Raw genomic sequence first — 23,713 nt, forward strand, 5'->3', positions numbered from 1 at the left:
GTTAGAAACGTTTCCAAAAGAGAGCATCACCAATTGGGATGATCTAGTTAGTAAATTCATAGCCAAATTCTACCCCCAACGAGTCATCAAATTGAAAACTGATGTGTAAACATTCAGACCGCAAGAAGGAGAGTCATTATATGAAGCTTGGGAGAGGTATAAAACTTTGATTAGAAGGTGCCCAGAAGGAATGTTCAGTGAATGGGTTGAGCTACAAAATTTCTATGAAGGCTTGTCTTTAAGTTCAAGGAAAGCCTTGGACTATTCATCAGGAGGATCTCTACAAATGATGAAGACTGCTCAAGAGGCACATGATCTCATAGACATGATGGCCAATAATGAGTACTTTTACTCTTCTAAAAGGCAAGCAGCTCCAAAGAGATGAGTATTTGAGCTTGAAGGAGTGGATACAATCTTGGCTCAAAACAAGATTATGCATCAGCAACTCCAACAACAAATAGAAATGATGTCAAAGAGGATGGATCGATTGCAACTTGTGGCAGTGAGCACCACAAATCAACCACCAGTGGTGTGGGGACAACAAGAAGAGAGCTATGAGGAGCAACAGCCAGAATAGGTCCAATACATGCACAATCAAGGAACTTGACCAAATGATTTCCATGGACACACATACAACTCATCTTGGAGGAACCACCCCAATTTGAGATGGAGGAAGAACCAAAACCAACAACCTTAGCAGAGGAACTCAACCCAAAATAACTCCAGAAACACAAATCATCAAAACCATCAAAACATTAACCAAAATCCATACAGAAAATCACAAAATAATCAACCACCATCTAATTTTTATCCACCAAATAACCCCTCAGCTAACCATAACTTTCATCCACCATCTACATCACACACTCAACCCCAAGAACCCCAAGAATCTCAAAGAATCTCCAATTTGGAGATGATGATGGAGAAAATGATCAAGCACCAAAAATTGGCTAACAAGAACCATGAAGCTTCATTAAGGAACCTAGAGAGATAAATTGGGCAATTGTCCAAGCAAACAGTGGATGAGAGACCAAGCAATGCAATACCAAGTGATACCGTTCCCAACCCCAAGGAAGAATGTAAAGCAATGCAACTAAAGAGTGGAAAAACTTTGAAAAGTGAAAAAGGTGTTGGCCAGAAGCAAGTAGAAGAGGAGAACAAACATGATGAGGAGAGTTTCAAGAAGAAGGAGAAAGAGCCACAAGCTTCAAAGAAGGGAAAGCAAGTCATGGAAGAGCATCCATAAGAAAAGAGGAAAGAGGTGAAGCCTTACATCCCTCTTCTACCATACCCTCAAAGGCTAAAAAAGAGCTCAAAGATCAGTAATTTCCCAAGTTCCTATAAGTCTTTAAGAAGCTGGAAATCAATATCCCACTTGCTGAAGCATTGGAGCAGATGCCTCTATATGCAAAGTTCCTCAAGGAACTCATTAACAAGAAGATAAGTTAGAATGAAAAAGGAGACCATGATCTTGACACAAGAATGCAGTGCAGTAATTCAGAAGGGCCTTCCACCAAAACTCAAAGATCCTGGGAGTTTTATCATATCATGCACCATAGGAAACATGACACTAGAAAAGGCTCTCTGTGATTTAGGAGCCAACATCAACTTGATGCCTCTTTCATTGATGAAAAAGCTTGCAATAGAGGAAGTCAAACAAAAAAGAATGTCACTTCAAATGGCAGACAGATCACTCAAGATACCTAATGGGGTTGTAGAAAACTTATTGGTGAAGATTGGAGAATTTATTTTCCCTGCTAATTTTGTCATCTTAGACATGGAAGAAGAGGGACACAACTCAATTATCTTGGGGCGACCTTTCTTATCCACAGTAAGAGCTATAATTGATGTAGAGAAAGGTGATATAACACTCAGAGTGCATGATAAAAAAATGATCATCAATGTTTTTAAGGCCATGCAATATCCCTTGAGAAGGAGAAGCATATGAGGGTGGAAATGATAGAAGAATTGGAAGAAGAGTCACTTGAAGCCAACTGTCAGGAGGAACAAAAAGAGGAAGAAGAAAAAGAACAAGAAATCATGGAAGAAAGAGTAGCTGAAGTCTCTTTTGAAAGCAAGACAAAGGAGGTGCCAAAGCAAGAATTGAAGCCCCTCCCTCCTCATCTCAAGTATGCATTCCTTGGGAGAAAGTTGACAGAGCCAAATTAGAAGATCATAGAAAAACTTCCTGTCCTTGTCAATGTGAAAGCAGTAAGAAGTTTTCTTGGGCATGCTGGATTTTATAGAAGGTTCATCAGGGATTTTTCAAAAATAGCCAAACCATTGAGCAATTTGCTAGTGGTCAACAATCCTTTCACCTTTGATGATAATTGTAAGCATGCCTTTGAAACCTTAAAAAAGAAACTCACTACAGCACCAATCATCACACCCCCTGAATAGGGACTCCATTTTGAACTTATGTGTAATGCGAGTGATGTGGCAATTGGTGCTGTATTGGGACAAAAGAAAGATAATTTGCACCATGTCATATATTATGCAAGCAAGGTGTTGAATGAGGCACAAAAGAATTATACCACCACAGAGAAATAGCTTTTAGCTATATTGTATGCATTTGACAAATTTAAACAATACTTGATTGGTTTAAAAGTTATAGTTTATACTTATCATGCTGCTCTCAAGTATCTCATGTCTAAACAGGACTCCAAGCCAATGCTCATTAGGTTGATGCTGTTGTTTCAAGAATTTGACATTGAAGTGAAAGACAGGAAGGGGAATGAGAACCAAGTGGCCGACCATTTGTCAAGATTGCCACAACAGGCCAACCAAGATACACCACAACCAGTGAACAAGAAATTCCCAAATGAACACCTCCTCCAAATCCAGCAAGCACCTTGGTTTGCTGACATCACAAACTACAAGGTGGGAAGAAAAATTCCTCAAGAATTCACCAAACAACAAGTGAAGAAGCTGTGTAATGAAGCAAAGAAATTCTTGTGGGACGAGCCATTCTTATTCAAGAGGTGTCCAGATGGGATGATTAGAAGATGTATCCCTGAAAATGAGATGAGAGACATATTATGGCACTGTCATGGTTCAGCTTATGGTGGACATTTTGGGCCAGAAAGAATAGCAGCTAAAGTGCTTCAAAGTGGATTCTATTGGCCAACCATATTCAAGGATGCTAGAAAATTTATGTACCAATGTAATGAATGTCAAAGAGCTGGAAGACTAACAAATAGGAATGAAATGCCTCAAAACTTTATTCTGGAAGTGAAATTATTTGATCTTTGGGGTATGGATTTTATGGGCCCCTTTCCCCCATCCTATTCCTTTAAATACATTCTGGTGGTAGTGGAATATGTCTCCACCTTTGTGGAGGCTATAGCCACAACCACATGTGAGTCACCAATTGTTCTTCAATTTCTTAAGAAACACATCTTCACAAGATATGGGGTGCCCAAGGGCCTTATCAGTGATGGTGGCAGCCACTTCTGCAACAAATAAATGGAGAAACTACTCCACAAATATGGAGTAATCCACAAAGTGGCCATACCATATCACCCCCAAACTAATGGCCAGGCTGAATTGGCTAACAGGGAGTTGAAGAGAATCTTGGAGAAGATAGTTGGGACTACAAGGAAATACTGGGCAAGAAAATTAGATGATGCCCTATGGGCGTACAGAACAGCATTCAAAACTATAATTGGGAAGTCACCATTTTAGCTACTCTATGAAAAATCATGTCACCTTCCTGTAGAGCTAGAACATAAAGCTTACTGGGCCACTAAACTCCTCAATCTTGATTTTCATGCAGCAAGAGAGAAAAGACTATTGCAACTCAATGAACCAGATGAATTCAGATTGGAGGCTTATGAGAATGCGAAGATATACAAGGAAAGGGCTAAAAAGTGGCATGACAAGAAGATCACAAGAAAAGAGTTTGAGCCAGGGCAACATGTGCTGTTATACACTCCAGGCTCAAGATTTTTCTTGGCAAACTCAAATCTAAATGGACTAGACCCTATATGGTGACCAAGGTTTCTTGATATGGAAACCTTGAACTTCTAAATGAAGCCACAAAGGACACAATCACATCAAATGGTCACAGAGCCAAGCATTACCTGGGAGGATCTTAAACAAAGAAGAAAGCATTCTGGAGTTGGGATAGATAAAGATGAAGGACGTCAAGCTAACGATGATAAATAAGCGCTTATTGGGAGGAAACCCAACCGAAGGTATTTATCTTTTCCTAGCTAATTCAAAAAAAATATTTTGGTTAAGCGTGTTTATCTGCATTGCAAGGAGCTAAGTTTGGTGTTGCACACCAAATCAATTTAAGGGCGGATGTTGAGAGCTAAGTTTGGTGTCCCACCAAAAAGTTCAAACTCCATTTCTACCCTATGCATAAATGATCACTAGCTCTAAAAAAGCAGAGAAATTACTTAACCATTGTCTGCTTTCTAGTTATAATTTGTTGTCGTTAATAAATGCACAAGGGTTTATCTGATGCATCACAAATAGTGGCAAGGAACTAAGTTTGGTGTTCACACACCAAAGTAAGCTCAAAAGCCTACAAACAATCATGCATGATTAACTATTTTTCAAGTGCTTGGGGAACAAGCAACTTCCAAGAATCTTGCAGGAATTCAATCAATCTCTAAGAGGAACTAGGCGTCACCATTGAATGACACCAAGAAGGATACAAAGACTATGAATGATGATGATGGAGGGAGAGCCAGAAAAGGCCACCAAGAGGTTGTATTGTCACTTAATTCCTTTTAATTGGAAGTACTCTAAATTGGAAGACTAGTTACCCTACTCACTGATAGTAGTTTAATTTGATTATATTCTATTTGATTACTGTCTTTTAAATGTTTTGCATTTGTCTGCTTGTTCATCCACATCCTACTTGCATTGATATCTTGATCCCTTCTGCATAAATAAAAGAAAATGTTTGAAACAGAAAGTAAAAATCCAATGTGGTAGGAACTAGAATAGGGATCAGTGGTGGTGTGCTTGATTAGATTAACAAGTCTAAGAATAAAGGTGCATGATAAAGAATATCTCTTTAGTGTTAACTTAGGTGCTGATGTGAATCTTTGATAAATAAGTGTCCTTGGAAGAAAATAAAAGTGAGAAAAGCCTAGAATTGGCAACAAACAAATGAAAGAAACAAATAAAAATAAGGCTAGATACCAATAGCTTGGACCTTAAGACACATGCCTGTGTTGTCTATGTACTAGGATCTACTTAGATGATTAGGTTCTAAGGAGTGTCACAACACTCGGTAACTTGGGTTAACTAACCCGGGATTATCAACCAAAAGTCCACTATCAAGAGCAACCTAGTTACAAGACAGTTAGTAGCCTAAAGAGGTGCTGGGCACCAATGTCTTAAGAAGAATTATGAGCCAAGTGTCTGTAGTGAAGATGTGTGGGTTAAAAATTGAGCCAAAAAGGTACCACAACACATGACACTAAGCAACAATTGAAGCATGAGTTTCTGAAGCAAAACAGAAGAAAAAAAATCTAACAAGGATCAGGAATAAAAAGATTCACATCAGTATACTCCAGTTAGCATTGAGAGAGACATTTCATATCCAGAAGTTATAATAATTGAGCTGCACTCTGTCTGCATAAAACCCCATGATCCACATTCAATGACTTGCTAATAAGGATATATATGCTTATATGTCATCATTCCTTTTTCTGATGTTTTAATGCTTGCTTGGAAACAAGCAAGATTTAAGTTTGGTGTTATGATGACAAGTCATCTTATGCTAGTTTTACTAGAATTTTTCGTTTATTTTTATTAGGTTTTATGCACTTTCTTGCACAATAAGTAAGTGATTGGGATGGAATTTCATGATTATTGATAAACCATTATTTTATTGTTTATATTGAGTTTGATTGAGTGGTTTTATCAAGCTTTTCACCCATTTATTCATATGATTAGCATGTATTTGCAATTCCTTCCCAAATTGTTCTATGATTGAAAACTTGCTTCCTAAAGACCTTTTAGTTGTATATTTTTATTTTCCTTCGTACCATTCGATGTCGTGATCTATGTGTTATGTGTTTCAGGCTTCATAGGGCAGGAATGGCTTAGAGAATGAAGAGGAAGCGTCCAAAAATGGAAAGAACACAAGGAATTGAGGAGATGACCAGCGAGAAGTCACGTGGTCGCATGGCTCACGTGACCACGCGAAATGAAAGAAATCATAGTGATGCGCTCGCGTGCCTGACGCGACAGCGCGGATTGCAAGCTGCACGAACGACGAGAATGCGTGGACGACGTGCACACGTGGTACGAGAATTGCTGAGTGACACGATCGCCTGAACAACGCGGTCGCGTGACGTGCGCGATCTGCAGAATTATAATAGTCGATGGCAGAGATTCTGGGCCGTATTTCTACCCAGCTTTCGGCCCAGAAATACAGATTAAAGTCAGGGAACATGCAGAGACTCAAGGATCACTTCAGACAATAATCATGCAGTCATACATAGTTTTAGGATTAGATGTAGTTTTTAGAGAGAGAGGTTCTCTCCTCTCTCTTAGGAATTAGGATTAGGATTAGGATTAGGACTTCCAAATTCTCATACATTGCCAAGAGTTCTTTTTTTATTAATTATTAATCTTTTTGTTCAATTAAATTACTTGTTCCTTACTTTCAAAACCCCTAATTCACAAAACTCATAACCAATAATAAGAACATACTTCCCTGTAATTCCTTGAGAAGACGACCCGAGGTTTAAATACTTCGGTTATCAATTTCAAAGGGGTTTGTTACTTGTGACAACCAAAACGTTTGTAAGAAAGGACTTTTGTTGGTTTAGAAGCTATACTTGCAACGGGAATTTATTCTGAATTCTAGACCACACAAAAGTTCTCTCTTCAAAATGGCGACGTTGCCGGGGAATTGCAAACATGTGCCTTATTATTGGTTATTGTAAATATTTTTCAAAAAAAAATTCAGATTTTTATTTTAAAATTTTTATCTTATCTTATCTTAAATTTTAAAATTCAAATCTTTTTCAAAAAAAAATCATATCTTTTTCAAAATCTTATTTTATCTTATTTCAAAAATCATATCTTTTTCAAAATCTTATTTTATCTTTTTTTTTTCAAAAATCATATCTTTTTCAAAATCTTATTTTATCTTTTTTTTTTCAAAAATCATTCTTTTTGTTAGTTTTTGTTTCTATTTTCTCTTACTACTATAAACTCTCACGCCTTTGGCTATGATCTGGTTACAATTATGTTGTAGGAAGAGGAAAATACAATGAGAACAGGCATCAAGGTTGGAACAATCAAAGGTGGGAGGAGCCACAAGGATTTGATAAACCCTCATGGCAACAACCACCTCCAATGGACTATCAACAACCATTCTGTGATGCATATCAAGGCAATGGCTATGGTGAGCACTCTTGTGATTATCAACAACCACCACCCTATGCCTATGAACCCCCTCCTCAACATAACTTTGGACCACCATACTCACAAGTCCCTTTCCACCATTCACCTCCATATGACCCTAAACATTATCCACCACACCAACCACCATATGATTCATATATAGAACCACCCCAATTCCAACCTAGTTACTCCCAAGGACCACCACCTCCATATGCACCATGTCCATATCCATCGACCCAAGACTCATAGGCTCGCCTCAAGGAAACAGTAGATCAATTTCATGCAACCCTTTACCAACTGGAGCAAGCAATAAATCAATTACCTTTCAGACGTTTGGACACTCAAGGAACCCCCATGGCCTCATGTGGAGAATCTAATGAAGAACGTAGCATGAAGGAGACACTAGAAACTCCAATGGACAGTAAGGAGCATGACTTTGTACCAGAACAAGTGGAGGAAGCCAGAATTATTGAAGAAGAAGAAGTAGTCGAAGACTTAGGAGATGCCGAGCCTCCATTGGAAGGTCCATTCATAGAGCCTCCTACCAAGGTGTTTAAAATAAATTGAACAGAGAGTCACACGAAAGTGTGGCGGGAGGCGTGCCTTTGGCACAATATGACCCACGCGACTACGTCGCTGACGCATCCGCGTCATGTGGGAAAAATGCCTCCCACGCGTCCGCGTCACCCACGCGAACACGTGCCCTGTAAATCGACGTATAAAGGTGTATGGCCGAAAGTTGAGCTGGAATTGGGCTGGACTCGTGCTAGCTGCACAAGCCCTGCCATGCGTACGCGTGCCCCACGCATCCGTGCCGTTTTCAAATTTAGGCCATCCACGTGATCGCGTCAACCACGCGACCGCGTTACCCAAAGAGTTGGCAATATGAATTTCAAACAGAGAGTTGCGCGACCACGAGGCTGCCCTCGCGCTAATGGCACAAATCGATCCACGCGACCGCGTTGATGACGCGTCCGTGTCATTTCATAGAAGCGCTATTCGCGCGAACGCGTCCGCGTCACAAGCGGCGCACAGCTTATCTTAATCTGCCAAAATATCTTATCTTTTTCTTCCCCAAACCCTACTTTTTCTTTTCCTTTCTTATTTCTTTCTTTCCCCTTCCTCCTTCTTCCTTCTTTCTTCTTCCTTCTTTCTTCTTTCTTTTTTATTTACATGCATTTTTATGTTGGTGTTGGAAATTTATCTAGGTCTTTCACTATTACTTGTGGATTATTATGGAGTTGTTTGACAATTCATATTATTTGTTTTCGGAATGCTTGCATGTTCCAAATTCATTCATCCCTTATCTTATTAAACATGCATACTATGTGTTTGTGAAAAAGCCCGTATGGCATTATGCCTTCTTCATTATTCTATTCTTCTACTCTAATGCCTGTTTTTCACAAAACCCTTTCCAATATTTTATTAATTAAATATGATTTTCAATAAAAACGTTATTGTTAGTTTTTCACGAATAATAATACCTTATGGCTTTTAATGCTTGATTTATGCTACTCATGCCTTTGCCAGCATGCCAATAAACATCTTGTATCTAAATGCCTCAATTTATCATGCCATGTTTCCATTGATGTCCTAATTTCATGGAGTTGCGACCATGTGTTAACGACATTCTTCTTTATTTTGGCATGATTATTACTTATACTGCCCTCTCCCTTGCTTTATACCCTTGACTTCATGTCCCTTTCTCTTCTCCCTTTTCCGGATGGCCACCAGGAAGGGTAAAGAGAAAGACTCTACTAAGAGCACCAGTTGAGGAACCACAACCCCCGCCCACCTGTACAGCTTTGCATGCACCGAGGACGGTGTACTCTTTAAGTGTGGGGAGATCGATACCGATCTCTGTGGGTTAGTACATTCCTTTCTCAACACCAATGTTTAAATTAGTTGTTGCATTCGCATGTTTGTTTGATTTTGTGCATATATTACCATTACTTGGTTGAAGTAATATTTCCTTTTTCAAGAAACTTTTTATAGTATTTTACTAATTTAAATTAAAAACTTTTTGAAAAACTTGTTTGAAGAAATATTATTTTGGAACATGATTTAGAGCTCGAACACACAAAACCAGTGATATTTTGAGCCTACTTGATTGGTTGCATTTTACCAACCAATATTTTATTTTTGGTGTGTGTTTTTCTCTCTAAAATTGTGATATTTGTCTTGCTTCATTTTATATTTCCATTATTTGATGTATGCTTGCACTTATATTATTGAGGCCTTGTTTCACTGAGCTTACATACCCATATGGCCTTACCTTTTATTATCCTTTGCAAACCAATGTTGAGCCATTCTACCCCTTTAGTTCTTTACTTTAGCACATCATTAACTCTAAGCGAAAAACAATAATGTCCTTAAATTGAATCCTTGATTAGCTTAGACTAATGAAAGCACTCATAAATTAAGTGTGGGGAAAGTGGGTTTGGAAACGTTTGGTTTGAGAATTGAGTATGTTAGACTTTGTGTGAAAATGTGAAAAGTGTTAAGAACATGTTTATGCATTCAATACCTTAATCATATGCAAAAAAAAATTATTAAGAAAAAAAAGTGAAAAAGAAAAGAAAAAGGAACAGAAAATAAAAAGGGGACAAAATGTCCCAAAGTGAATGGTGAAATCAATGCATATGAGTTGTACTTAAATTTAGGATGCATGAATATGTGGTAAACATAGTTAATGGACAGTTAGATCTTGTATTGTGATTATATGGATTGTCTTAAGTTAGGTGGGAAAAGTTTATGTTAATTAAGGATTCAGATTTTAGTCTACTTGGCCAAATGCAATCCTACCTTGGCCCTAACCCCGTTACAACCCTTAAAAGACCTCTTGATTTGTGTATAGGTGCGTTAAATTTTTGTTGATTTTTAGATGAAGAGCAAGCTATAGAAAGCAAGATTAGTAGAGAATTAAGAGAATTGACCCTAGATACTTGAGAGTTAGAATGATATACACTACCAGTAAGGGGTTCAGTGACATTCAGTTCATTCTTGCAAGTTATTTGTACTTCATTTTTGTAATTTGAATTAGTGACATTCAGTTCATATTTGTTCTTGAACAATTTATTTACTTTTTCACCAAGTAGGTAGAATCATTTTAGCATGTAGTTGCATTCACATTTATAGGTTGCATTGCATGAGTCCTGCTGTTCCCTACTCATTTATTTTGTCTCCTTCAGCTTAGCATGAGGACATGCTAATGTTTAAGTGTGGGGAGGTTGATAAACCATTATTATATGGTTTATATTGTGTTTGATTGAGTGGTTTTATCAAGCTTTTCACCCACTTATTCATATGATTAGCATGTATTTACAATTCCTTCCCAAATTGTTCTATGATTGAAAACTTGCTTCCTAAAGACCTTTTAGTTGTATATTTTTATTTTCCTTCGTACCATTCGATGTCATGATCTGTGTGTTAAATGTTTCAGGCTTCATAGGGCACGAATGGCTTAGATAATGAAGAGGAAGCGTGCAAAAATGGAAGAAACACAAGGAATTGAGGAGATGACTAGCGAGAAGTCACGCGGTCGCATGGCTCACGCAACCGCGCGAAATGGAAGAAATCACAGTGACGCGCTCGTGTGCCTGACGCGACCGCACGGATTGGAAGCTGCACAAACGATGCGAATGCATGGACGACGCGCACGCATGGTACGAGAAACGCTGAGTGATGCGAACGCGTGGATGACGCAGCCGCGTGACGTGTGCGATTTGCAGAATTACAGAAGTCACTGACATAGATTCTGGGCCGTATTTCAACCCAGTTTTTGGCCTAAAAACACAGATTAAAGTCAGGGAACATGCAGAGACTCAACAGATCACTTCATATCATTCAATCGTTACTTACAATTTTAGGTTTTAGATGTAGTTTTTAGAGAGAGAGGTTCTCTCCTCTCTCTTAGGATTTAGGATTAGAATTTTTAGAACTTAGAAATATTTTTATCTGCTTCATCTCATGTTCAATGTTCTTATTTATTTATTTTCTCTTTTATTTGTTTAATGACCATTCATGTTATGATTTTCTTTATTTGATATAAATTGAGGTATTTCAGACTCATGATTGTTTTTCCTTATTTTTAATTTAGATTATTTACTATTGGCTTTGGTTGATTAATTGGTAACTCTTGAGTTATCAAACTCATCGCGATTGATAATTATTATTCTTGCTAATTAATTTATATTCCTATAACTCTAGTCTTTTCCCAAGGAGTTGACTAGGACTTTAGGTATTAAATTAATTTGTCCACTTAACTGACCTTCATAGTTAGAGATTGACTTAGTGGGAGCAAAAATATAATTCTCATCACCACTGATAAGGATAACTAGGATAGGACTTCCATTTTTCATACCTTGCCAAGAGTTTTATTATTTATTAATTTATTAATTCCTGCAATTCATTTCTCTTGTTCAAAACCTTTTCAAAACCCAAAAACATTGTTTTGCATAACCAATAATAATTCATACTTCCCTGCAATTCCTTGAGAAGACAACACGAGGTTTGAATACTTGGGTTTATAAATTTTATTAGGTTTGTTACTTGTGACAACCAACGTTTGTAAGAAAGGTTGATTGCTTGGTTTAAAAACTATACTTGCAACGAGAATTTATTATAACTTCTAAACCATCAATCTTTAGTTCTTTAAAATGGCGCCATTGTCGGGGAATTGCAAACGTGCGTCTTATTATTGGTTATTGTAAATATTTTTTTATTTGTTTATTTGTTTTTGTTTTCCCTTCTTATTTTTGATAACTACTATGAATTCTCACCCCTCTCGCTTTGAGTTTGGTTCTACTTTTGTTGAAAGGAATGGAAGCTATAACAAGAATATGCATCACGGTCTAAGTAATCAAAGATGGATGGAGCCAAGAGGATATGATCAACCCTTGAGGCAACAACACCTTCCAAGATATTATGAATAGAGACCATTCTACAATGCATACCAAACTGATAGATATGGTGGACTCCCTTGTAATTACCAACAAGCCCCACCCTATGCTCAAAGACCATCCTCTCAAAATAGCTGTGAACCACCACACTCACAAGCTTCTTTTCACCATTCACCACCGTACGATCCTTATCCACCCCAACGCCAATCCAATTACTCCCAAGAACCACCACTCCCCTATGCACCATGTCCATATCCATCAAGCCAAGAATCACAGGTTCGCTTCGAAGAATCTGTAGACCAATTTCATGCAACCCTTCATCAACTGGAGCAAGCAATAAATCAATTATCTTCCAAAAGTTCGGACACTCAACAGACCCCCATGGCTTCATGTGGAGAATCCAATGAAGAACGTAGCATGAAGGAGACACTAGAAACTCGAGTGGACAGTATAGAGCATAACTTCGTGCTAGAACAAGTAGAGGAAGCTGTCATTGTAGAAAAAAAGAGTTGGTTGGAGATTTAGGAGATGCCGAACCTCCACCAGAATCCAGATTTGTGGAGAATTCCATCGAAGACGTTACAATTGATGCTAAGGAAGATAGTGCAAAATCCCCAAAGCAGGTATCCTACGAGGAATTGGACGGAGTAACCCAATACGCAGTTTCCTTGATGATGATGATCACAAGTCAAGCCCTCTTAGTGATGAACTTGCATCCGCAAGTGAAGTCTTTGAGATAGAAGAATCTTCCCCAAGTGAATACAAAGATGATGCAGAGGTATACTTTTCTCAACCTCCCAGTTATGACTCAAGTGATGAGGAAGATATCAATGACTTTGATCAAGACATGGTTAAAATTGAAGAAATTTACAAAGAAGTGGAGGAATTCACTAAAGACCACAAAGGAGTAAAGCTTGCAGAACCACTGGAAACACCTATCCCAAGGCCACTACCACCCAATACAGACTTCGAGTGGGTAACATCCTTAGCTTTTATCTTTACTTTTCCACTTGAATAAGGCTTACTTGAAACAGATGGCCAGCTTAGAGCTCTATGCGGCTTTAAGAGCAAAAGGGAAATGACTCGCACTCAGCGTTCATATGCAAGATTCAATGAGGTTTCACACTTCAAATTGAGGTGCAAGGATTGGTGTCAAGCTCAATTGAAAGGATCTCGGAAGTTGTTTAGCCGCTGTAGTGAGAATTCAGATTAATTATCACCCAGCTGGAAAAATGCAGATCAAGACAAAGATGGGTGTAAAAGTAGAGTTTGGGATCCTGGAATCTATTATGACATTCAACACCCCAGGAGCCTGGAAACCTATTTGAAACTGCTAAAAGGTTTTACGTACCTTGTTTGGGACCCCAGAGGATGTTGGCATTCCAATCACTGGTGGAGATTTCTGGACAAATTCAAGCATAAGCCACCACAGCAGGAAGCTCATCAAATGTCCAACTTAAGGACTTTAACTAAAAGTGCTAGGTGGGAGACAACCCACCATGGTATGATCGTTCCTTCTCCATTTTACTCTGTTTTTGAATTTTGTTTGAACCTGAAATTTTTGCATGACATTCATTGCATTTCGTATTCTGCATAAAAAAATAAGAGAGTACGCGACGCGACAGCGTCGATGACGCGTCCACGTCATATGTGCGTTGGGAAGAAAAGAAAAGTGAACAGAGAGTCACGCAAGAGCGTGGCTGGAGGTGTGCCTTTGGCACAACTTGATCCATGCGACCGCATCGCTGACGCGTCTGCGTCATGTGGGAAAAACGCCTCCCACGCATCCGCGTCACCCACACGAACGCGTGCATCAAAACGACGTAAAACGGGTGTATGGCCAAAAGTTGAGCTAGAATTGGGCTAGACTCGTGCTAGAAGCACAAGCTCTACCACGCGTACGCGTGCGCCACGCGTACGCGTGTGCCACGCGTCCGCGCCATTTTCGAATTTAGGCCATCCACGCGATCGCGTCGACCACACGACCGCGTCACCCAAAGATTTGGGAATATGAATTTCAAATAGAGAGTTGCGCGACCGCGAGGCTGCCCTCGCCCTAGTGGCACAAATCGATCCACGCAACCGCGTGGATGACGCGTCCATGTCAATTCATAGAAGCGCTATCCGCGCGAACGCGTCACTCACGCGTCCACGTCGAATGCGCCGCACAACTTATCTTAATCTACCAAAATACCTTAACTTTTTCTTCCCCAAATCCTACTTTTTCTTTTCCTTTCTTATTTCTTTCTTCCCTTTTTGTTCCTTCTTCCTTCTTTCTTCTTCCTTCTTTCTCCTTTCTTTTTTTTATTTTCATGCATTTTTATGTTGGTGTTTGAGCTTTATTTGGATTTTATTTTATTATAACTGAGCTTGTGGATATTATAAGGATTGGTTTAACAATTGACATTTTAAATTTGGATCTCATATATATTTGGATTTATTACTTTCATTCCTCTTTTAACTCACTGGTGGACGAAATTGTGATCCTCATTGTATTTGCATGAGATTTAAAAATTGGCTCTTATTGGAATTTATGATCACAACTTCATTCAACTTAACCAGCAAGTGTACTAGGTCATCCAAGTAATACCTTACGTGAGTAAGGGTCGATCCCACAGAGATTGTTGGTATGAAGCAAGCTATGGTCACCTTGTAAATCTCAGTTAAGCAGATTAAATGGTTATGGGTTTCGAAAATTAATAATAAATAGAAAATAAAAAGGGATAGAAATACTTATGTAAATCAATAGTGGGAATTTCAGATAGGCGTGTGGAGATGCTAGAATCCTTTCGAATCTCTACTTTCCTATTGCTCTCATCCAATCCTTCTTACTCCTTTCCATGGCAAGCTGTATGTAGGGCATCACCATCATCAATGGCTACTTTTAATCCTCTCGGGAAAATGGTCCTATGCGTTGTCACTGCACGGCTAATCGTCTGGAGGCATCACCCTTGTTGATAGCTACATCCCATCCTCTCAGTGAAAATGGTCCAAATGCTCTGTCACAGCACGGCTAATCATCTGTCGGTTCTCAATCAGGTTGGAGTAGAATCCCTTGATTCTTTTGCGTTTGTCATCATGCCCAGCCTTCAGGAGTTTGAAGCTCGTCACAGTCATTCAATACTGGAATCCTACTCGGAATACCACAGACAAGGTTAGACTTTTTGGATTCCCGGGATCCTACTCGGAATACCACAGACAAGGTTAGACTTTCTGGATCCCCATGAATGCCGCCATCTATCTAGCTTATACCACAAAGATTCTGTTGGGGAATCTAAGAGATATGCACCCGGCCTAGAGTAGAACGGAAGTGGTTGTCAATCACGTGCGTTCATAGGTGAGAATGATGATGAGTGTCACAGATCATCACATTCATCAAAGTGTTGTGCAACGTATATCTTGGAATAAGAATAAAAGAGAATTGAATAGAATGTAATAGTAATTGTATTGAAACTTGAGGTACAGCAGAGCTCCACACCCTTAATCTATGGTGTGCAGAAACTCCACCGTTGAAAATACATAAGTAAAAGGTTCAGGCATGGCCGAATGGCCAGCCCCCTGAATGTGATCAAAAGACCGAATGGTCAAAAGATGACTAATACACTAGCAAAAAGTCTTATTTATACTAAACTAGCTACTAGGATTTACATGAGTAAGTAATTGATGCATAAATCCACTTTCGGGGCCCACTTGGTGTATGTTTGGGCTGAGCTTGATCTATCCACGAGCTGAGACTTTTCTTGGAGTTGAACTCCAAGTTATAACGTGTTTTGGGCGTTCAACTCCGGATCATGACGTGTTTCTGGCGTTTAACTCCAGACAGCAGCATGTACTTGGCGTTCAACGCCAATTTACGTCGTCAATTTCCGAATAAAGTATGAACTATTATATATTGCTGGAAAGCTCTGGATGTCTACTTTCCAACTCCGTTAAGAGCGCGCCAATTAGAGTTCTGTAGCTCCAGAAAATCCATTTCGAGTGCAGGGAGGTCAGATTCCAACAGCATCAGCAGTCCTTTTGTCAGCCTTTTTCAGAATTTTGCTCAAGTCCCTCAATTTCAGCCAGAAATTACCTGAAATCATAGAAAAACACACAAACTCATAGTAAAGTCCAGAAATGTGAATTTAACATAAAAACTAATGAAAACATCCCTAAAAGTAGCTTGAACTTACTAAAAACTACCTAAAAACAATGCCAAAAAGCGTATAAATTATCCGCTCATCACAACACCAAACTTAAATTGTTGCTTGTCCCCAAGCAACTGAAAATCAATTAGGTTAAAAAGAAGAGAATATACTATAAATTTCAGAATATCAATGAATATTAATTATAATTAGATGAGCGAGACTTGTAGCTTTTTGCTTCTGAACAGTTTTGGCATCTCACTTTTTCCCTTGAAGTTTAGAATGATTGGCTTCTCTAGGAACTTAGAATTTCGGATAGTGTTATTGATTCTCCTAGTTAAGTATGTTGATTCTTGAACACAGCTACTTATGAGTCTTGGCCGTGGCCCTAAGCATTTTGTTTTCCAGTATTACCACCGGATACATAAATGCCACAGACACATGACTGGGTGAACCTTTTCAGATTGTGACTCAGCTTTGCTAGAGTCCCCAGTTAGAGGTGTCCAGAGCTCTTAAGCACACTCTTTTGTTTTGGATCACGACTTTAACCACTCAGTCTCAAGCTTTTCACTTGGACCTTCATGACACAAGCACATGGTTAGGGACAGCTTGATTTAGCCGCTTAGGCCTGGATTTTATTTCCTTGGGCCCTCCTATCCATTGATGCTCAAAGCCTTGGATCTTTTTACCCTTGCCTTTTGGTTTTAAGGGCTATTGGCTTTTTCTGTTGCTTTTTCTTTTTCTATTATTTTTTTCGCCAATTATTATTATTTTTTTTTGCAAGCTTTTGCTTTTTTTTCACTGCTTTTTCTTGCTTCAAGAATCAATTTCATGATTTTTCAGATTATCAATAACATTTCTCTTTGTTCATCATTCTTTCAAGAGCCAACAGTTTTAACATTCATAAACAACAAGATAAAAAATATGCACTGTTTGAGCATTCATTCAGAAAGCAAAAAGTGTTGTCACCACATCAATATAATTAAACTAAATTCAAGGATAAATTTGAAATTTATGTACTTCTTGTTCTGTTGAATTAAAACATTTTTCATTTAAGAGAGGTGAAGGATTAATGGAATTATTCATAACTTTAAGACATGGTTACTACATACTAATGATCATGAAGTAGAGACACAAAATATAGATAAACATAACATAGAAATCGAAAAACAGAAAGAAATAAGAACAAGGAATGAATCCACCCTAGTGGCGTCTTCTTCTTGAAGGTCCAACAATGTCCTTAAGCTCTTCTATGTCCCTTCCTTGCCTTTGTTGCTCCTCCCTCATTGCTCTTTGATCTTTTCTTATTTCATGGAGAATGATAGAGTGCTCATGATGTTCCACCCTTAATTGTTCCACGTTGTGGCTCAAATCTTCTAAGGAAGTGTTGAGTTGTTCCCAATAGTTATTGGGAGGAAAGTGCATCCCTTGAGGCATCTCAGGGATTTCTTGATGATGAGCTTCCTCATGCATCTCTTGAGATCCGTGGGGGGTCTCTCTTGCTTGCTCCATTCTCTTCTTGGTGATGGGCTTATCCTCTTCAATGGGGATGTCTCCTTCTATGATAACTCCAGCTGAGTAACATAGATGGCAAATAAGGTGAGGAAAAGCTAGCCTTGCCATGGTGGAGGGCTTGTCGGCTATTTTGTAGAATTCATTGGAGATGACTTCATGAACTTCTACTTCCTCTCCAATCATGATGCTATGAATCATGATGGCCCGATCCACAGTAACTTCAGATCGGTTGCTAGTGGGAATGATGGAGCATTGAATGAACTCCAACCATCCTCTAGCCACAGGCTTGAGGTCCAGTCTTCTTAGTTGAACTGGCTTGCCTTTGGAGTCTCTCTTCCATTGAGCTCCTTCAACACATATGTCCATTAGGACTTGGTCCAACCTTTGATTAAAGTTGACCCTTCTAGTGTAGGGGTGTTCATCTCCTTGCATCATGGGCAAGTGGAATGCCAACCTCACATTCTCCGGACTAAAATCTAAGTATTTCCCCCGAACCATTGTGAGATAATTCTTTGGACTCGGGTTCATACTTTGATCATGGTTCCTAGTGATCCAGGCATTGGCATAGAACTCTTGAACCATTAAGATTCCGACTTGTTGCATGGGGTTGGTTAGGACTTCCCAACCTCTTCTTCGGATTTCATGTCGGATCTCTAGATACTCATTTTTCTTGAGCTTGAAAGGGACCTCAGGGATCACTTTCTTCTTTGCCACAACATCATAGAAGTGGTCTTGATGGCTTTTAGAGATGAATCTTTCCATCTCCCATGACTCGGAGGTGGAAGCTTTTGTCTTCCCTTTTCCTTTTCTAGAGGATTCTCTGGCCTTAGGTGCCATTGATGGTAATGGAAAACAAAAAAGATTATGCTTTGACCACACCAAACTTAAGAAATTGCTCGCCCTCGAGCAATAGAAGAAAGAAGCGAAGAAGAAGAAGAAGAAAATATGGAGGAGAAGGGTGAATGTGTATTCGGCCAAGGGGGAGAAGATTTGGTTGTGTTGTGTGAAAATGAAGTAGAATGGAAGGGTATATATAGGGAAAGGGGAGAGGGTAGGTTCGGCCATTTAGGGTGGGATTGGGTGGGAAATGTTTTTGAATTTTGAAGGTATGTGGGGTTTATGGGGAAGAGTGGATGGATGTGAGTGGTGAAGGGTTTTTGGGAAGTGTGACATGGGGAAGAGTAAAATAGGATTAGGAGGTAAGGTGGGAATATAGTAGGTGGGGATCCTGTGGGGTCCACAGATCCTGAGGTGATCCTATGGGGTCCACAGATACTGAAGTGTCAAGGAATTTCATCCCTGCACCAAATAGGCATGTAAAATGCCTTTGCACACCATTCTGGCGTTTAAACGCCGAGTGGTGCACATTCTGGGCGTTCAATACCCACATGTAACATGTTTCTGGCGTTGAACGCCAGTTTCATGCTTGTTACTGGCGTTCAGTGCCAGCTTTTCCTCTAGGCACATTCCTGGTGTTCAGTGCCAGAATGTTGCTTGTTTCTGGCGTTCAGCGCCAGTTTTATGCTCTGTTCTGGCGTTGAACGCCAGCCAGATGCTCCTTATTGGCGTTGAACGCCAGTCTGTGCTTCCTCCAAGGTGTGATTTTTTTCTTCTACTGTTTTTGATCCTGTTTTTGATTTTTATATTTTTTTCGTGACTCCTCATGATCATGTACCTAATAAAACACAAAATAACAATAAAAAAAAATTAGATAAATAAAATTGGGTTGCCTCCCAACAAGCACTTCTTTAATGTCAATAGCTTGACAGTGGCTCTCATGGAGCCACAAAGGTGATCAGGTCAATGTTGTATAGTCCCAACACCAAACTTAGAGTTTGGATATGGGGTCTTAACACCAAACTTAGAGTTTGGTTGTGGCCTCCCAACACCAAACTTAGAATTTGACTGTGGGGGCTCTTCTTGACTCTGAACTGAGAGAAGATCTTCATGCTTACTCTCTTTTTTCACAGAGGGATGGCCATGTGCCTTAAACACAAGGTAGTCCCCATTCAATTGAAGGACTAATTCACCTCTGTTGACATCTATCACAGCTCCTGTTGTAGCTAGGAAAGGTCTTCCAAGGATGATGCATTCATCCTCTTCCTTCCTAGTGTCTAAGATTATGAAATCGGCAGGGCTGTAAAGGCCTTCAACCTTTACTAACACGTCCTCTACTATTCCATAAGCTTGTCTCAGTGACTTGTCTGCCAATTGTAATGAGAACAAGGCAGGTTGTACCTCAATGATCCCCAGCTTCTCCATTACAGAGAGTGGCATAAGATTTATCCCTGACCCCAGATCACATAGAGCTTTTTCAAAGGTCATGGTGCCTATGGTACAAGGTATTAAGAACCTGCTAGGATCTTGTTTCTTTTGAAGTAGAGTTTGCTGAATCCAGGTATCTAGTTCATTAATGAGCAAGGGAAGTTCACTTTCCCAAGTCTCATTACCAAACAACTTGGCATTCAGCTTCATGATAGCTCCTAAATATTGAGCAACTTGCTCTCCAGTCACATCTTCATCCTCTTTAGAGGAAGAATAGTCTTTAGAGCTCATGAATGGCAGAAGGAGATTTAATGGAATCTCTATGGTCTTTGTATGAGCCTCAGATTCCTTTGGGTCCTTAATAGGAAATTCCTTCTTGCTTGAGGGACGTCCCAGGAGTTCTTCCTCACTAGGATTTTCGTCCTCCTCCTCCCTTGTGCATTCGGCCATATTGATTACATCAATGGCCTTGCACTATCATTTTGGATTCTCTTCTGTATTGCTTGGGAGAATACTGGGAGGAGTTTCACTGACTTTCTTACTCAGCTGGCCCACTTGTGCCTCCAGATTTCTGATGGAGGATCTTTTTTCACTCATGAAACTAAAAGTGGCTTTTGACAATTCAGAGACTAGATTGGCTAAATTAGAAGTTTTTTGTTCAGAATTCTCTATCTGTTGCTGAGAATATGATGGAAAAGGCTTGCTATTGCTCAGCCTATTGCGTCCACCATTGTTAAAGCCTTGTTGAGGCTTTTATTGATCATTCCATGAGAAATTTGGATGATTTCTCCATGATGAGTTATAGGTGTTTCCATAAGGTTCACCCATGTAATTAACCTCTGCCATGGCAGGGTTCTCAGGATCATAAGCTTCTTCAGAAGCTGCCTCTTTAGTACTGTTGGATGCATGTTGCCATCCATTCAGATTTTGAGAGATCATGTTGACCTGTTGAGTCAACACTTTGTTCTGAGCCAATATGGCATTCAGAGCATCAATTTCAAGAACTCCTTTCCTTTGAGGCGTCCCATTATTCACGGAATTCCTCTCAGAAGTGTACATGAATTGGTTGTTTGCAACCATGTCAATAAGTTCTTGAGCCTCTTTAGGCGTTTTCTTTAGGTGAATAGATCCACCTGCAGAATGGTCCAATGACATTTTCGAAAATTTAGACAGGCCATAATAGAATATATCTAATATGGTCCATTCTGAAAACATGTCAGATGGACATCTTTTGGTCAGCTGCTTGTATCTTTCCCAAGCTTCATAGAGGGATTCACCATCTTTTTGTTTGAAGGTTTGAACATCCACTCTAAGCTTGCTCAACTTTTGAGGAGGAAAGAATTTATCCAAGAAGGCCGTGACTAGCTTATCCCAAGAGTCCAGGCTATCCTTAGGTTGTGAATCCAACCATATTCTAGCTCTGTCTCTCACAGCAAAAGGGAAAAGCATGAGTCTGTAGACTTCAGGATAAACTCCATTCGTCTTTACAGTCTCACAGATCTGCAAGAACTCAGTTAAAAACTGATAAGGATCTTCAGATGGAAGTCCATAAAACTTGCAGCTTTGTTGCATTAAGGCTACTAGCTGAGGTTTCAGCTCAAAGTTATTGGCTCCAATGGCAGGAATGGAGATGCTTCTTCCATCAAATTTGGATGTTGGCTTTGTGAAGTCACCAAGCATTCTCCTTGCATTATTATTATTTTCGGCTGCCATCTCCTTCTCTTGTTCTAATGTTTCTGAAAGGTTACCTTTAGATTGTTGTAATTTAGCTTCTCTTAGTTTCCTCTTCAGAGTCCTTTCAGGTTCAGGATCAATTTCAACAAGAGTGCCTTTTTCCTTATTCCTGCTCATATGAAAGAGAAGAAAACAAGAAAAGAAGAAGAATCGTCTATGTCACAGTATAGAGATTCCTTTATGTTAGTAGAAGAAGAAAGGGGAGAAGAGTGAAGAAAAGTGAATAGTCTGTATAAAGAGTAAGGATAGGGGAGGTGATAAGAGATGAAGAGAAGTGTTAGTAAATAAATAATTAAATAGAATAAGAAAAGAGAGAGAGAATTTTCGAAAAATAATTTTTGAAAAAGGGATTAGTAATTTTTGAAAATTAAAGATAAGATAAGATTAAAATTAAAATTTAAAACAAAAAGAATTTTTGAAAAAGAGATGAGATATTTTCGAAAATTAGAGAGGAAAAAGTAGTTAGGTGGTTTTGAAAAAGATAAGAAACAAACAAAAAGTCAAAGAGTTAGTTGAAAAAGATATTAAAATCAAATTTGAAAAGATAAGAAGATAAGAGGTTAGATAAGATATTTTGAAATCAAATTTTGAAAAAGATAAAATTTTTGAAAAAGATAAGATAGAAGATAAAAAGATTTAATTTTTAAATTTAAAATTACTTACTTCACTAACAAGAAACTTCAAGATAAGATTCTAGAACTTAAAGATTGAACCTTTCTTAACAAGAAAGTAACAAACTTCAAATTTTTGAATCAATCACATTAATTGTTAGTGTAATTTTGAAAATATGATATAAAGATAAGAAAAAGATTTTGAAAATAATTTGAAAAAGAATTTTTGAAATTTTTGAAAAAATAAAAAAAATGAAAAAGATATAATTTTTGAAAAAGATTTTGAAAGGATAAGATTTTTAAAATTGAAAATTTTGACTTGACTTGTAAGAAACAACTAATTTTGAAAATTTTTGACTAAGTCAACTCAAATTTTTGAAAATTATGAGAAAAATAAGGAAAAGATATTTTTTTTATTTTTGAATTTTTAAAAATGAGAGAGAAAAACATAAAAATGACCCAAAATATGAAAATTTTGGATCAAACACATAATGCATGCAAGAACACTATGAATGTCAAGATGAACACCAAGAACACTTTGAAAATCATGATGAACATCAAAAACATATTTTTGAAAAATTTTTGATGCAAAGAAAACATGCAAGGCACCAAACTTAGAAATCTTTAACGCATGGACTCTAACAAACAAAAAATGCATATGAAAAACAACAAACAACACAAAACAAGAAAACATCAAGATCAAACAAGAAGACTTGTCAAGAACAACTTGAAGATCATGAAGAACACTTTGAATGCATGGATTTTCGAAAAATGCAAGAAAAATTTTAAAAGCATGCAATTGACACCAAACTTAAAAAATTGACTCAAGACTCAAACAAGAAACACAAAATATTTTTTATTTTTATGATTTTATTAATTTTTTTGGATTTTTATTAATTTTTTCGAAAATAAAGTTTGGAAAAACGAAAAAGAGAAGAAAAATTTTGAAAAAGATTTTGAAAAGAAAATTACCTAATCTGAGCAACAAGATGAACCGTCAGTTGTCAATACTCGAACAATCCCCGGCAACGGCACTAAAAACTTGGTGGACGAAATTGTGATCCTCTTTGTATTTGCATGAGATTTAAAAATTGGCTCTATTGGAATTTATGATCACAACTTCATTCAACTTAACCAGCAAGTGTACTGGGTCATCCAAGTAATACCTTACGTGAGTAAGGGTCGA

The 23,713-nt window shown here is 38.4% G+C and overlaps 1 non-coding gene across 1 annotated transcript; it reads left to right on the plus strand.

The window, feature by feature from the left end:
* The first annotated feature begins 21,395 nt into the window (after positions 1–21,395).
* On the plus strand, positions 21,396–21,499 carry LOC112798393 (small nucleolar RNA R71). The gene has a single exon (XR_003200005.1). It is a non-coding gene; the product is annotated as a small nucleolar RNA R71 (small nucleolar RNA).
* Positions 21,500–23,713: the final 2,214 nt, after the last annotated feature.

Source organism: Arachis hypogaea, chromosome 4 (assembly GCF_003086295.3).
Source record: "Arachis hypogaea cultivar Tifrunner chromosome 4, arahy.Tifrunner.gnm2.J5K5, whole genome shotgun sequence".
Taxonomy (NCBI): Eukaryota; Viridiplantae; Streptophyta; class Magnoliopsida; order Fabales; family Fabaceae; genus Arachis; species Arachis hypogaea.